Below are 14,742 nucleotides of genomic sequence, written 5' to 3'. Positions count from 1 at the left end.
GATTATTACAGTTAATTCGTAATAACCGGCCGCCGAGAGTAGTACATGTAGCCCAACTGCAGCGCACGTGCATCATTTTTTTTTCACGATACGATATGAGAACATAAATTGTACACATGTTACGGGCGTTATTTCTTCAAAGCGCAATGTTAAATGGCCGCGATAACGGTTTCTAAACGCGCTGTGCTCCTTAAAGAAGCATTTTATTGGCTGAATTACGCCAACATTCAAAATATCATAGAAACTAGGAAGCCAAAAAAGGTTCGTAGGCATCTGACTCTCGTTTTACTTCACGTTGACAATCTACGCAACTGCACTGCGTCCCTTTAAAGAGAAACCAAATCCTCTCTTCTAGGTGTAACCGAAAAGAAGTGGTGGCAACACAGTGGAGGGATGCATACACACTTTTTTTTTTTGAAGCGTGCGTCAACAGGCTCGTATTATCCTGCTGAACTCAGTTGTGATACAGTACATCCCAAAGTACACACGTCGACCACTTGTGCTAGCTAGTTTGACGGAAAAAGAGAACCACAAAATGTAATAGCACCTGAGTGCAGCGTTTATAGTCAAACTGCGAAGACAGGCATCAACAATAGTCATTCAAAAATTGTGAGCCATCCCCGACAGTATGCGTGCACGGTATATTAGAAACGCTCAGTTTAACATTTCAGCTGCGAAGCCCAAGCTGAAGTCATCGTAGAATGCTACACTAATGCAGCCTGTTCCAAGTAATACTTGCCGAGAAGGCGTTTCTTTCTTTGCTCGAATGAGAAACGGCGCGCATTTTAACAAATCAAATTTTGAAGTTATACGTCTCAAACGCATAATTTGCCGTAATGGTATATGAGGTTATATTTAACGATGTGTCATATATTAGAGCCTGCGACGATGCGCAGAGACTCAGCGGTGCCACCTCCTGACTATTGTAAGGAGATGGCAATGAAGAGTATTTAACAAGCATGCTCCCTTAATTTTTTTCGTGTGGATGTAAGTGACAAACAGGCCATCGTGAATAATAACACGACGAGCAAGTTGAAAAAAAAAAAAAAGCTTGCCCTCCGCCAGCGCTTCAGTGCGGTGTGCAATGTTCTCCGGGGGATTGTTTCAAACAACGTACAATGCATTGCGAGTGCGTTGTACCTCCAACTTTTAGCTTTAGATTATAATAAACCGAAAGCGCTTCTCGCCTTGTAATACTACTAATAATAATAAAGACGAAGGAAGAAGAAGCACAGAAGAAAAAAAAAGCCAACAGGCACAGCTCAACAGGTGCAATATTATCGGAAACAGCGACTCAATTTTAGAACTTCCCGGGCCGCTATTTCCTTTGATTAGGACCGTTGTTAAGTCGTAAACTGATATAACGTTAAAGCATGCTTTCAATCCACAAAGATAAAGAGCAACAAGGGAAGGGGGGAGGGGGGAGAGAGACTGTCGGTAAGGAGATCCGCCGAGAGCTTTTTTTGCTGGGTACACGAGAGGTGCACCGGCTTGAAAGAACTCGAGATGAAAATGCACAACCAAAAAATACGTAAAAATAAAGAGAAAGAAAAAAAAACACTGTTTATAGCGTCAACCGACGCGAGGCTTAGGAGGACTTTACGAGCCCGTGTCGACTACCACCCGTGGTGCAGCACAGCGACAACACGGGAGAGCAATGTACTGTTTCCTCATTAAAACCATGCTGCGTGGCGGAAGCTCGAGGCAGCGCAGAGACTAACGCTGTAACTGGGGTTCTTCAATAATCTTTTAAAGAAGAGTATTGGAGGACCCTGTAGGCAAACTCTGAAAGATGTTGGATCGCGAATACACTACCGACTTTCATGCCACGGTGAATCGGGATATATCCAAAAGTGCGTCCTTCGAGGTACCGACAAACCGGCGTACTAACCCTACGCGTCGCCGCATCTGCTGGCGGTGGATGCAACTTCGAAAACACTGCAAACAAAGTGGTGGAAGCGCCGCCGTCTGGAATTCGAAAAAGGCTTGGCATAAAGAGAGAACCCCGTAGAAAATTTACTACGAGCGCGAGCCTCCTGCAACACAGCGAAGCGTCTGCATTCAGGTCCAACCTATGCTGCAAGCATTGGGCAATAGCAGAGGGACCCATTGCTGCGTAGTTGAGGGCCGAACGTAAAAAAGCGTAGAATGTACACGCAGAAGGAGCTGCTTACCGTTGTTCTTTTTTTCGCTTCCCGTTTTTTTTTTTCCTGCTTTCAAGACCGTCCTCTTCAAGTTTAACTGTAACACGCATGCAAGGCTCAGACACAGAAGCCCTTGTTCACTCTGAACAAGGTGAACGAGTCTTCCGTGTTTTAAAGCCAAAACGTGCTTCCCAACAGTTTTAGTGGCACGAACATCGAGCGACACCGTTATTTTTCGCGCAGCATTTCCGGTTCCCTTCCAGAGACGATGGGGCAGAAAATTCAAAATAAATCAGAAAAATAGAAAAAGAATAGTACAGTACAATCTTTATGGGTTTCATTATAGATATATAATCAGAGCATGAGTTTAGTTACAAGTTGAGTTACTGAAGTGTCTGGAATAATTAAAATTAATTAGAAATCAGTGATTACCGCACACCAAAGCACAGAATCGTAGACTTCTTTTAACACTTCACTATGTCAGCGTCCCGTCTTTCCTTTTCTTAATATGAGTTTACTTTCAGACCAAACGAGATGTAGTCCAACTGTCAATTTTAAATAACAAGTATGCTTTCAATAATAAGTATCCAACCAAAAGAAACGGAATAGGCGAAGAATATGCCTATTTTTATTATTGAATCTAGCCAGAAGTACAAACTAGAGACTAGGTCGTATCAAGAGAAAAAAGGACGCCGACAGAAAGCAGCTCTTAATAAATAAAGGCTTTTTTCAGCTTCCACACGAAAGCATTGTTCAAAAACTATAAATTAATTCTTATCAACGCCTAATGCCTTTTAAACAGACATCTTTGCTCGGCATTATTCGCGTAGTTTGGCATGAATTCAATTCCAGACAGGGCGAGATGACCTCAAATCATCGTCTTCGAGTTAAATGAAAATCGTAGACGAAATCACCGCTACAACCACAGATTGAATACAAGCCGCTGCTGATGGGTAACAGTGGCGGCAGTCGCAGCAGGAAACGGCAATTTCTTCCGAATAGCTCCTGGCTATTGTGACAGACCGCTATACTTGAAGCTCATATTGTGCAATTGTTGCATGCTACCGGTACTAGGATATGGGGCAGAAACTTCAGGTTAACAAAGAAGCTTGTGAATAATCAAAGGACCACGTAACGAGCGATGGAACGAAAAATGTTAAACGCAAGGTTAAGCAACCGGAAGAGAGCAGTGTGGATTAGAGAGCGAACGTGCTTAGCCGACATTCTAATTAGCATTGAGAGGAAGAAATGGAGCTATCCAGGCCATGTAATGCGTAGGGCAGATAACCGGTGGACCATTAGAGTTGAAGAATGGGTTGCAGAACCACTTGCAAGGGGTAAATGGTAAAGCGAATTGGGTGGTGGCTTATCCACCGTGCCGGCCGTCATGCAAATAAAGCGGCGGTGCACAAAAAAAAAGAAATAGCGTCAGTGAAATGTTTCACATCAAAGACCTGAAAAAAGAAAAGCTTCTTTGGAACTGTAAGACGCTTAGAGAAGCAACACTTGCTTTCAGAAATACAAATTTAAAACAAACAAAAAAATTCAGAAATGCCTCTTTGTTCGAATACGATGCGCATAAAAAGCCGGGAATTTTTCGACAGAGCTTAGCAACAATCGCACGAACATTGAGAAGAAGGAATAGTCGAAACATTCCCAGCTTGTTTAAAGCATGTTTCAAGGAAGGCAATAAATACAAACAAAAGAGAAAAACGAAGAATTGTGGGCGTGAGAGTAGAGAAGACTTTAAAGCCTTCGGTGCCGCAAAGACAGGGAAAGCATGCCTCGACAAGCGGGCCATCTCAGTCCTCAAATTTGGATATTGCATAATGTAGCGGCAACAAGTGAACATATTCTTTTGAACTCTTTAAAACGAACAAACATGCGATATTACACTGGATGACTACCGAGTGGGCATTTCGAAATTCCCTGAGTTTTCCAGTTTTCCCTGAGTGCCTTCGCGAAATTCGCTGAGTGACACAGATTTTTTTTTTTTTAGGTCAAGACAGGCTGATACTATGTTGCCCGATGCTGTCACTTTTTATTAAACATGCTAAAAAATAAAAAAATGACTTAATCTAGTTTAAATAGTAAAGAGCAGCATTTATTTTGTTGAAAAAGAAATGTAAAGAAGGGTTTAATAAATGCACAACGAATAAAATATCCTTGAAAAAAGAATGCTAAATCTCAATGCAAATCGAGTCGAACATTCTCAAATACGAAGAAAAAGAAGATGCATACAGAAACAAATGTTTTGGAATATCCCTTTCAGTCGCGAATTACTATCGACTGCCGATACATGTGTGAAACATAGATGGTGCTCGAGTTCCACGGTCACGGCAAAAAGTCCTCAATATCGGACGCCGAAGGGTTTTTGCATCCGCAATTTCAGACGATTTTAAACATTGACTCCATGGGGATCGCGGTGGTGCCGCAAAGCCGTCCGAATCATCGGGCGTCCGGAAATTTGGTCGTCGACTGTTCACTGTACTGTACAAAACGTCGTCTAAAGACGATTCGTCACGTTCCCTCTCTGTTACTCGAGCCAGCATTACCAAGACTTTCGTTCCCTTTCAATAAAATTGCAGCTAATTTTCCCTGGTAGAAGCACGAATTCCCTGAGTTTTCCCTGAGTATTTCCAGACTACTGACAATCGCTGAGAATTCCCGGTTTTCCCGTTTGGTAGACACAATGTATGACATAGCAATAAATGCTAGCACTTACTCACTCAGTATAGACTAAATTATTTTCTCTTAGAATATAGATAAAAAAGAAACGTTTTTTTTTGTCCATCCTTAGTAGACCGCTGCAGATGCTGTACAATCGATTTCTTGTGTTTTCATGAAAGCGGCATGTATATCGGGATGTCAGCGCTACGTTAATTGACGTAGAAAGGCAACTGGACGGGTTACTTTTTGTCGCTACTGCGGTAGTGTCGAATAAAAAAGGCACAACACAGCCAGACACCCGGTGTACTCACCCCGGTAAACGCACCCGGTGTACTCTCGCTAGCTCCTGTCAGCCACGTAATTCTACATGTTAAGCGTGCCACAGACTAGGAAAGCTGAAGCTGCTAAAAATCGTATTTGTCAGCCACAATTCGTGTAAGCGGGCTGAAAGAAACAAACAAAAGAAAACAAATCTCCACGCTATTCTCCTATCGAAAATGTTAAGGAGGCTCCTTCGCGCGAGTAAATATTTCTGATGGCACCTTAATTGGCTTGCCCAGGCTGGGCTGTCTGATGGCGTGGCTACACCTATATATACGCTCAGCTGCGTTATTGCAATCGCGGATTCGAAGCCCGTCACTGCTCAAGGCACGTCCACTTAATCCTCGTATTCTAAAGTGTTCCTCGACATTCAGCTCTTCCTTCACTCCATCGAGTTAAACAAATTAAATTGTGCAGTTTTACGCGCCAAAGCCACGTATGGGGCACGTCGTAGTGGGGGACTACGGGATTTCTGGCCACCTGGAGTTCTTTAACGTGCACCTAAATCTAGATACACAGGTGTTTTCGCATTTCGGCCCCATCGAAATGCGGCCGCTGTGGCCGGGATTTGATCCCGCGACCTCGTGCTTAGCAGCCCAACACATAGCCAATAAGCAACCAGGGCGGGTGACTCCATCGAGTTGATAACGGCGCCGCCGTTTGATTGAAGGCCATGCGCTTCTCACGATTTGCCGTGGAGTGCGAATGAAGCGCAGTGGACACATCTGCCGAGGGGCGGCGCTGTCACCAACTCTCTTCAGTCGAGATGTAATTATCAGAGCAGGGGCGTTCTAGAACGCCCTAAAAGCATATTCGCCCCTCAAAATAGAATATATATATATATATTTCTGCACTGTGCGCCACGTGTGTGGTATCATATCGCCAGTGGTATCGCTATATTTATGATGTTTTTTCTTGTTATTATTGCGCACAACTTTATCTGATGTATCGCAGGTGTATAAGGAAGCCCAAACGCATGTACATGTTACTGTGACAAAGGCTGGTCCACCAGCCGAAACGTCAGTCAAATATACTGTGCTTATTCAACGTACACCGTACTCTTTTTCTTCATCTTACTACCGGGGCCAGCGTGATTGCCTAAGCGATAACTATATATATATATATATATATATATATATATATATACGGGCTTTCTTCAAAGTTCAGCACGCTTGACCTGACGTAACATAGGCAAGAGGCGACAAACCTTTTGAAAGGCGTATTTACGTAACATTTTCGGCTGGTGGACCAGCCTTTTGGGGTTTTACGTGCCAGAACCACGATCTAATTATGTAGTGGGAGACTCCGTTGTAACCACCTGGCGTTCTTAAACACGTACCCAAAGCACGGTGCTCGAGCATGTTTGCATTTCGCTGCTATCAACCCGCGGCTGCCGCGGCCTGCATCGATCCCGCAACCTCGAGTTCTGCAGCGCAACGCCATAGCCCCTAAGCTACCACGGCTGTTCTCACAATCGGAGTAATGCAAGGATTCAAGAAAGCTTTGCAGAGATAATTATACCTTTACCACGAACACATCTTACCGCAACAAAGCCGTATATAGTGGATTGATTACCTACCCCCGTCATCCCCCTGGGAACATACAACGACCATGATTGAGCCCTCTGGATCAGCATATCAGAAAGAATCTTGATCTGCATGACACCACCAATGCGTAGACTCCAGACACGGGCAAAATGATTGTTTATGCCTCCATCTCTTTGAGGGCAGTTATCTCGAAACGGGCGTTAGCTTGGGAACTCGTATCAGGCTGACAAATAGAGAGCTCCGTCGCAAAGTTCGCGAAAGCAAGTTCAATAGAGGGCATGGCGTTCACGGTTACGCTACTTCTTGCACCGTCACACTTCGCCGGGAAAAAACGCAAGAAACAAAACCACTGAATCGCCATTATCGAAGCAGTCGCGCTTCTTGCTTTCATTACAGAAACAAGTCCTCAGGCCACGCGGCAGAGTACTGATGTGAAGATTTCAATGTGGAGACATGTTGCCGCCACCAGGCGCCGTATTTTGAAACGATTACTTTCGGTGATACTATCTCCTGGGCCACGCCTTGTCCTTCGGTGAGCGCTAATTGACTGTTTTAGCAAAATTAGATGAGCATATTGACGGGTTGAGCACTACGTCATCCGATTTTGCTCAACAAGCCAACCAGCGCGCGCCTGGCGGCGATACTGTCGCGGAGGCGATAGACACCTAGCCTGCGTCATTTATTCGGGTATGCCATACCAATTTTTCATTCTAGCGTTTCTTTCTACAGCTCCTTAATCTTCTTTTTCTTCCTCAAGGCAGTCTGACTACGAGGCTTTTCTTTCGAGGAAACCGTATGGGTTTCCTTTGTGGCAATTGCTACGATTGGGTGGATGTCTCATTTTCCCTTATTTCTTGGCCAATCCATCATGGTGGGTAGGAGCCTGGGAGCAGCTGCGACGGATACTGATGGCGGCGGACAACGTCGCCAACCGAAAGAGCTATTGGAATGATCCCATGACAGTTTACGCTGTAATGTGAACAGCTCTTCACACGCAGCGAGCTTCCTCTGTAAGGCAAAAAAAAAAAAAATTCTAGCAGATAACATTTACGACACCTATGATTGAGGACTGGAGTGCGTACATAATACGATAAACGCACTGTACGCAACATCGTCATCATAAAACTCAATGACACAATGACTTATTTTCCTTACTAAGCTTCCTTCCCGCCCCTACATAGTTGATGACACGGCGGCATTGAAAATTTTCGCGCGAAATCATTAATGTGGACCGATCGCAATCGCAAGCATATTGCCCTCACCTATACATGTTCACATCGGGAAGGTAGCGAAAGATGCTTTTAGCGTGTCATGCGGCCCTACAATGAGGTTCTTCTTTGGAGATAAGACGATGTAAAAACGACAGCAATCAAGACCCTGCACGAAAAAGGAAAGAAACAGCTCTACACTTCCGTCATCATGAAGATACGCAGAAGTGAAACTGATTTTCTCGTTCTTTTCGTGCGATATGCCTTTATCACGGGGAGTGGAACAATCACGCGCTGAACGAAGTCTCACAGGAGCTTCGCTAAATAGATAAAATAGATAACAAATCGTCGTTAAAGGCGCTGGTATTGTCTTGTGTACTAAAACGTTCGTCCTCTTCGTGCTGGTGTGCTGTTTCCAGTGGTACAGACTTTGACAGAAGGAGCAATCACTTTTGTACAGGCATGTAAATTAAGCAAGCATCATGCATATTCATTTTTCTCGTGTTTAACTGGGTTTTTTCCTGCTTGTTTTTGTTTTCTTGTCATATTGTAGCACCTGTCGTGCTTTTTGCCTCCCGCCCCCCCCCCCCAACCCCACCGGATCATAAGAAAAAAAAATTCTACATAGTAAAAAATTACTCGGGCTGTGTCACTAGGCTCGGTAAGTAAGAAGGGAAATGACGGCTGAAAAAACAAGCAAGCACTCATAAGCGCGAGCCAATAAATGCCCGAGTACGTTAAGCCTGTAAAACCCAAACACGGTTTTCTTACTCAGGGAAAGTTGCAACTTGTTCTCCTTTATATTTGGCCATGGAGTGTAAAATGAAATAAACAATGGAATGAGGTTTGAATTAAAACATTAATATCGCCATTAATTGTTTGTATTTGGTTTGTTCACCTATCTGCAAGTGAAACTCATCTCCAGCATATCAAAACCTCAACTTCATTATATGTTGAGGTTTTATGTAGGTTCTTTTTTTCTTGCGAAGAACAGAGGTGCACGTACTGGCACTATACTTTGTCTGCCAACATACAAAGGTCATATGTCAGTATACGGGTACTTGCAATCAGCGCGCATGTACCCTGCGTATCGACAAACATATCCGCCGAGGTACTGACCGACCCAGCAGCAGCATGAGTGTGGATCGCAGAACAACGCTCAAGTAACACTCCGTTGGATTAGTTTTTATCTTTGTGATTTTTTTACTACGTCTCCGTATGTTCGATGGATGTTCTCATTTACGTGATTTCTGTTGACTCGGCCATTCGTTATGTGCCATTGGTCGTGTGTGTCCACTCTTGAACATTCCTCCAAAACGAGTGTGGGTCCACTAGAGCTATGAAGAATCCATAAATAAAGCTGGATATTTGTCGCAACTATCTATGCATACACCAGTCATCACCATTCTTCCCTGGTCAGGCGTCATCGCCTTCGTCCGCATTGCATAGCTATTTCTATCGTCCTCATTGCATAAGCATAAATGTTGCGCGAGATTTTGCATATACAAATAGGTGAAAGAAAAGAGACATTGACGCATGCCTGACACTTGTAAAACATTTAATCAGCCTCTTCACTAGAACTCCGCTTTACATAGATTCCAACGTGTGCGTTGCATCAGCACAATTTTTTCCAGGTTACATTGGTTGCGTGTTCTTGTGCAAGGTTTCTTGAAGCCTCCGCAAAACGCGTAACAAGTAAGCCCGTAATCGCAAAGGTCATCTTTCGTGATAGCGTGTTCTCGGTGGACGGCGTTCAGAAGCGCGCACCGAGAGTTTTGCCTAAGACGACCCTCGCGGCGACGTCCAGTTTCTGAAGGCACCTAGGTAAGAAAAGTGCTGTGAATACCGACACTGTTCTTCGACTCCGAAGCTAACAGCCAAATATTCTGCTCAAGTGACAGACAGTTCAATTCGCAAGAGCTTCGTGAAAGGTAACTGGAGTCTAACGAAAGCAGCAGCCGTCATAAATTTATCGATTCAATCTGGCAAGGGAACGCTATGTGATTTAACGTTGACAATGAGAGACCCCGCGGTGCTTATTTCGCAAGTGACAGTTCATTCGAAGAAACCGTACAACGCTTTGCGGGAGTTCTTTCTTCTTTCATTTAGGCCCTCATGACGCAGATTAATATGGAGGTCAAGCCAATGACCTCTGCCGTCTCTTTCTTTACGCTTCGAGAGCGCACGAGACCGCTCGCACTCCAAGCGAGACCACTGACGCGCATTATGCGCGAACGATGACGCATTCAGAATGAAGGGTTGAGCAGGGGCGGAAGGCTGCGAAACATACATATGTTCCATCACCGCAAAAAGTTCAACGTCCGATCTCAGAGCGAAACTACATACACCAGTCTCGAAATAAATGCAGTGAACGGACCTCCGATTGATACAGCGGCCATCCAACGCCCTTTAAAATTCGTCCCGTGCTCTGTAATGACCGCGCGCAGCTGAAACGCCAGCATCCTTAAAGGCCCAGAATGTCATTTTCGATTAAACTATACCAACAGAAATCAACCCCGTATCTCTCTTTTTTCTTCGATAGTCCTGGCGCTGTCGCAATTCATCCACAACAAGCGGGGGCGTTTATTTCACACACATGCACTGAGCGCATTCGAAGCGTGCAAGCCAACAAATATCACAAAAGCAGCATCTTCTCATCTCCCCCTTCTCTTTTCACCTCACTGTCCATCCCTATCACATGCTTTGCCAGTTTTATCGCAGTGAGAAAAGAAGCAGAAAAAAGGGGGACAAACTGGGTTACGAACGCGCTTGAAGGCAGATCAAAGAGCTCACAGGAAAAACAGTTCAAAGGCCGTCGACCGCTGACGGCTTTGGCGAGACTTTGGCGTCAACGAAGACATGACTCAGAGAGTATGTTGGGAAAACAAGCAAAACCACCAAGGCCCCAATAAGCTCAGCCAAGCATCACGCGTCGCAAGGAGCTCCGGACCGGCCGAGCTATATAGCCCGCGCGCGCACACACGCACCTCGAGCGCGGCATTACGCTCGTGGAAGTGGCGGCGACTCGGAGAACCGCGCCATTCATGCGTTGCATGTATACTCTTCGGGGCCGCAAACGCGCGGTTGCTTCGTCGGGTTCTTAACCCCGCCTTGCGCAATATAGCGCGGCGCTGTGAACTCTTCGTCGATTTTTTCTGTCTTCTTTTTTTCTGTCGTGTGTGCGCCTGTACTGGCATACATTCGCTTACTGGCGTGCGTGCGTGCGCGGACTGGAGGCGGGGCAGAGGGGGGGTTCTAGCCGTTATTCAAGGCGGAGAGATGAGTTACATAAAGCTGTCACGAGGCGCGTCGATGGCAGCGCTGAAACCTCGAACGATGAGCGGAAGACTCGCTGCGCTGGCTGCAAGCGATGCAGTTTTCTTGCGACGATGCCCTGCAGGCCGTACTAGTCGCGTTGACGCGCTGATAACGCAACGCTGTACTACAAGCAGACCAGCGCAGCCGCGGCGCCCACGTTGCCGCAGCCTGTTAAAGATGAGGGCTAGCCGCGGCGGGTTGGGCTGGAAGGAAAACGCTCCCACACACCTCCACACCATCTCCTCTTCCATTTTGAAATCGGTTGCGGGCTTACTCGCATCGACTAGCTCGCCAGAAATCCGATACTCCTTCGCGGTGTGCTGAAGTGCACATGGCAAGAAAAAAAAACAAGTTTATAACTAAATGCATCTATCGCACGTCTCAACGTAATTAGCTGTCGTCTAGCAACTTTCTGCTTGAAAGCAGAGATCTTCAGGGTTTCTCATTTCAAAATTTTACATTCGCTCGTCACCGACATGATCAGTCTAACGAAAATGCACATGCGTGCAGTCATATTTCAGGAAATTTCCACTTCTCCCGCGCGCTCCAGAGGCGCATTCACAAAAGAAGAGCAATTATGACAGCTAGTGTTTCTCGCAGATGAACTGCACCGGTCGAAATAGAAAGTTGCGCTGTGCATTTTTCCCCTTGAGCTGCAGAGCGTGTGAAACTCACCGGTATCCCTCCAGGCGTGTCCGGATGGTGAGGAAACATCGCAACCCACAAAATGCCAGTCGGAGATTCTACGTTTCAGCCAATCCACCGATGCTGTAGGAAAGAATACTGCGCCTGGACAATAGTACTGTGCCTGGTCTCCCGAGCTATTGTTAGTATGAATGGCTGACGCCACGCTCTACAGATTATCCATATGCGAGCCGCTTAGGTGAAACAATATCAAAGTCACTGGTAAGAAGCGATCGGAATGAGGACTAAGAAATTGAGTGTCGTGTACCATCGTGAGCAATATGAGTGCGGAGACGCGAACGCGTGGCAAATGGCCTCGAAACCGAGTTATAACGTATCGCTACACTCTACCGATACGCGTATGGCGCTGTAAAAAACAGAGGGGAAAGGGGGATGTATACCGCTAACTGTTGCCGCTCCCACCGCGCCTGTGTTTGTCGAAAACGGCAGCTTGCGGCATTCCACTGGCCGCCGATAGCCGATAAGACGGTTACGCGCATAGTAACTTGCAGCGAGTCATTTTTTTTAATCTTTTGTTTTTCTTTGTGAGAGCGCAGCTCTTAGGCGCTCGTTCCTGCGTTTAGCATAAGGTAATTTCAGATATATCCTATAGCACCTCATGTATATGTTATGAAGCGCATCGTGTCACGCATTCCAGAAAGACTGACAGATTTCTCAGGCAAGTATACTCTTAAAGAAATGTGTACCCTTTGGGTCGTATCTTGGCACACAACGATAATCGCCATCTGTCTTGCTTGCCTTTCCTTTCTTGAAAACACTGCGCTTGCTACTTTCCTCTCGACACTGTTCTGTCATGCTGATAACGCGCATGCCGTTTGTGACTTGGAAGTAGCGTGCTCGCAGCATTAAACAAAGGAAATGTGGACAAGACAGATGACGATTATCGTTGTGTGGCAGGATATGACCCAAAGGATGTAATTTTGCATGAGAGCGTAGCTCTCGAATGTTTACGCTTCGAAACAGTGCTGCTATTGGCCATGCTCCGGTACACAAAGTTATCAGTAACCGCAATATCAAACAGCTTTATCAATGTGCGCTGGCGTTGCGAAGTTCCGCACTTTGTATAAAGAGACACACGGTGGGAGTGCCAACAGTTATTAGAAGAGTGGCCTCCTTTCCACTTTGCTTCCGACGGCGGCCGCCACGTATTGCCCATAGCAGGGTTCGACCCTTACAAAAATTTTATAGAAAATCTGTAGACATCCGTCTATGAAGTGTATAGACTGTCTATAGAAATTTCATTAGACTAGTCTATTGACAGTCTGTAGACTTATGGCCGTACACTTTTTATAGACTAGTCTATAAAATGTGTGGCTCTATAGACTGTCTATAGACTTTATATAGATTAATGAAAACACGTTTGCAGACAAATGTCTGCAGACTGTCTGTAGACAAGAGTGTATAGGCTTATACAGTTCTACTTTTGTAGACTGATGTCTATAGAATGGCTATAGATAAATATCTATAGACTGTGTATGGAGAAATGCCTGTAGACTGTCTATAGATGTTTCTTTTGACTAGTCTATAGACAGTCTATAGACTTATGGCCATACACTTTTTATAGACTTGTCTATAAAATGTCTGAGTCTACAGACACCCTACGGTCTACAGACTGCCTATAGACTAATTAAAATTCACGCTTGTAGACAAATGTCTGCAGAATATCTATAGACAAAAGTGTATAGGGTTATAACGTTCAACTTTTGTAGACCGAAGTCTATGGAAAGTATAGACAAATGTCTACAGACAGTCTAAAGACATTTGCTTATATAAATTTTAGATTTCAGTCGATGAAGTAGGACTGTATATTCCTATACACTTTTCTCTATAGACATCCTGCAGGCATTTGTCGGCAAACATAAATTTCATTAATCTATAGACATTATATAAGGTGTCTATAGACTAGCACATTTTTTAGACTAGTCTACAAACGCTGCAAGGTCATAAGTTCATAGACTGTCTGTAGACAATTCCGGTAGATCAATCTATAGCTAAACCATAGACTTTAGCCTTAGACTAATGTCGATTATTGTCAATAAAGGGTGTCCGAGCTAAATTTAGTGAAGCTGTTCAATAAAGCATAATGTAAAAAAAGACGGTGCAATAAGATCCGAATTTAAGACTTATGGTGTTCAGCCGTCAGAGATCTGAGCTGTAGGCCTGTTTATAATAGTATATCTTGCACCGTGTTCTTTCTAAATCCCACACGTCCCTAGTATCCGGATCCTCGGTCTCACCATCGCTACCAACGGCTCCAACACGCCTTGGCTCTCAACAAGATCTGTGCCCAATCTCAAAACACCCTACGACTTCTTAAACGTATCTCTAATCGACGAGGGGGACTCAAAGAAGAAAGCCTTCTCTACCTCGTCCAATCCTTTGTCATATGTCATATTACCTACCTTGCTGCGTACCTCAACTGGTACCGGGCTGAGCAAAACAAACTCGACACCCTCATACGAGGAGTCTACAAGCAAGCACTTGGCTTCCCGCATTGCACCAGCACTGAACTCTTCGACCAGCTGGGAGTTCACAACAACCTTTCCGAACTGACTGAAGCCCAACAACGCTCTCAGCTTGAACGGCTCACCCTTACTGAAACGGGACGCTTTATTCCATCCACGCTTGGCTTCACCTACCATCAGCAACAGCGCCCCAAACAACCGATCCCGACCGACATCGTAGCTGGATCTACATAGACCCTATCCCTAGAAACATGCACCCTGAATATAACAGGGCCCGGCGCCAAGCTCGGGCTGGAGCTATCATAAAAGCCCTTGCTCACGTAACTGGCGTCACATTTGTTGATGCCGCCCAATATTCCCATAG

General features: G+C 45.1%; 1 protein-coding gene across 2 annotated transcripts in view; it reads right to left on the bottom strand.

Moving 5' to 3' along the window:
• The window catches only part of LOC139051641 (frequenin-2-like), a 411,489-nt gene that overhangs the window by 182,087 nt on the left and 214,660 nt on the right, over positions 1-14,742 (bottom strand). The window lies entirely within an intron of this gene.

This window comes from Dermacentor albipictus, unplaced genomic scaffold (genome assembly GCF_038994185.2).
Source record: "Dermacentor albipictus isolate Rhodes 1998 colony unplaced genomic scaffold, USDA_Dalb.pri_finalv2 scaffold_13, whole genome shotgun sequence".
NCBI lineage: Eukaryota > Metazoa > Arthropoda > Arachnida > Ixodida > Ixodidae > Dermacentor > Dermacentor albipictus.
The sequence above is the reverse complement of the archived record's forward strand: the minus strand, read 5'-3'. Positions and strand labels throughout refer to the sequence as shown.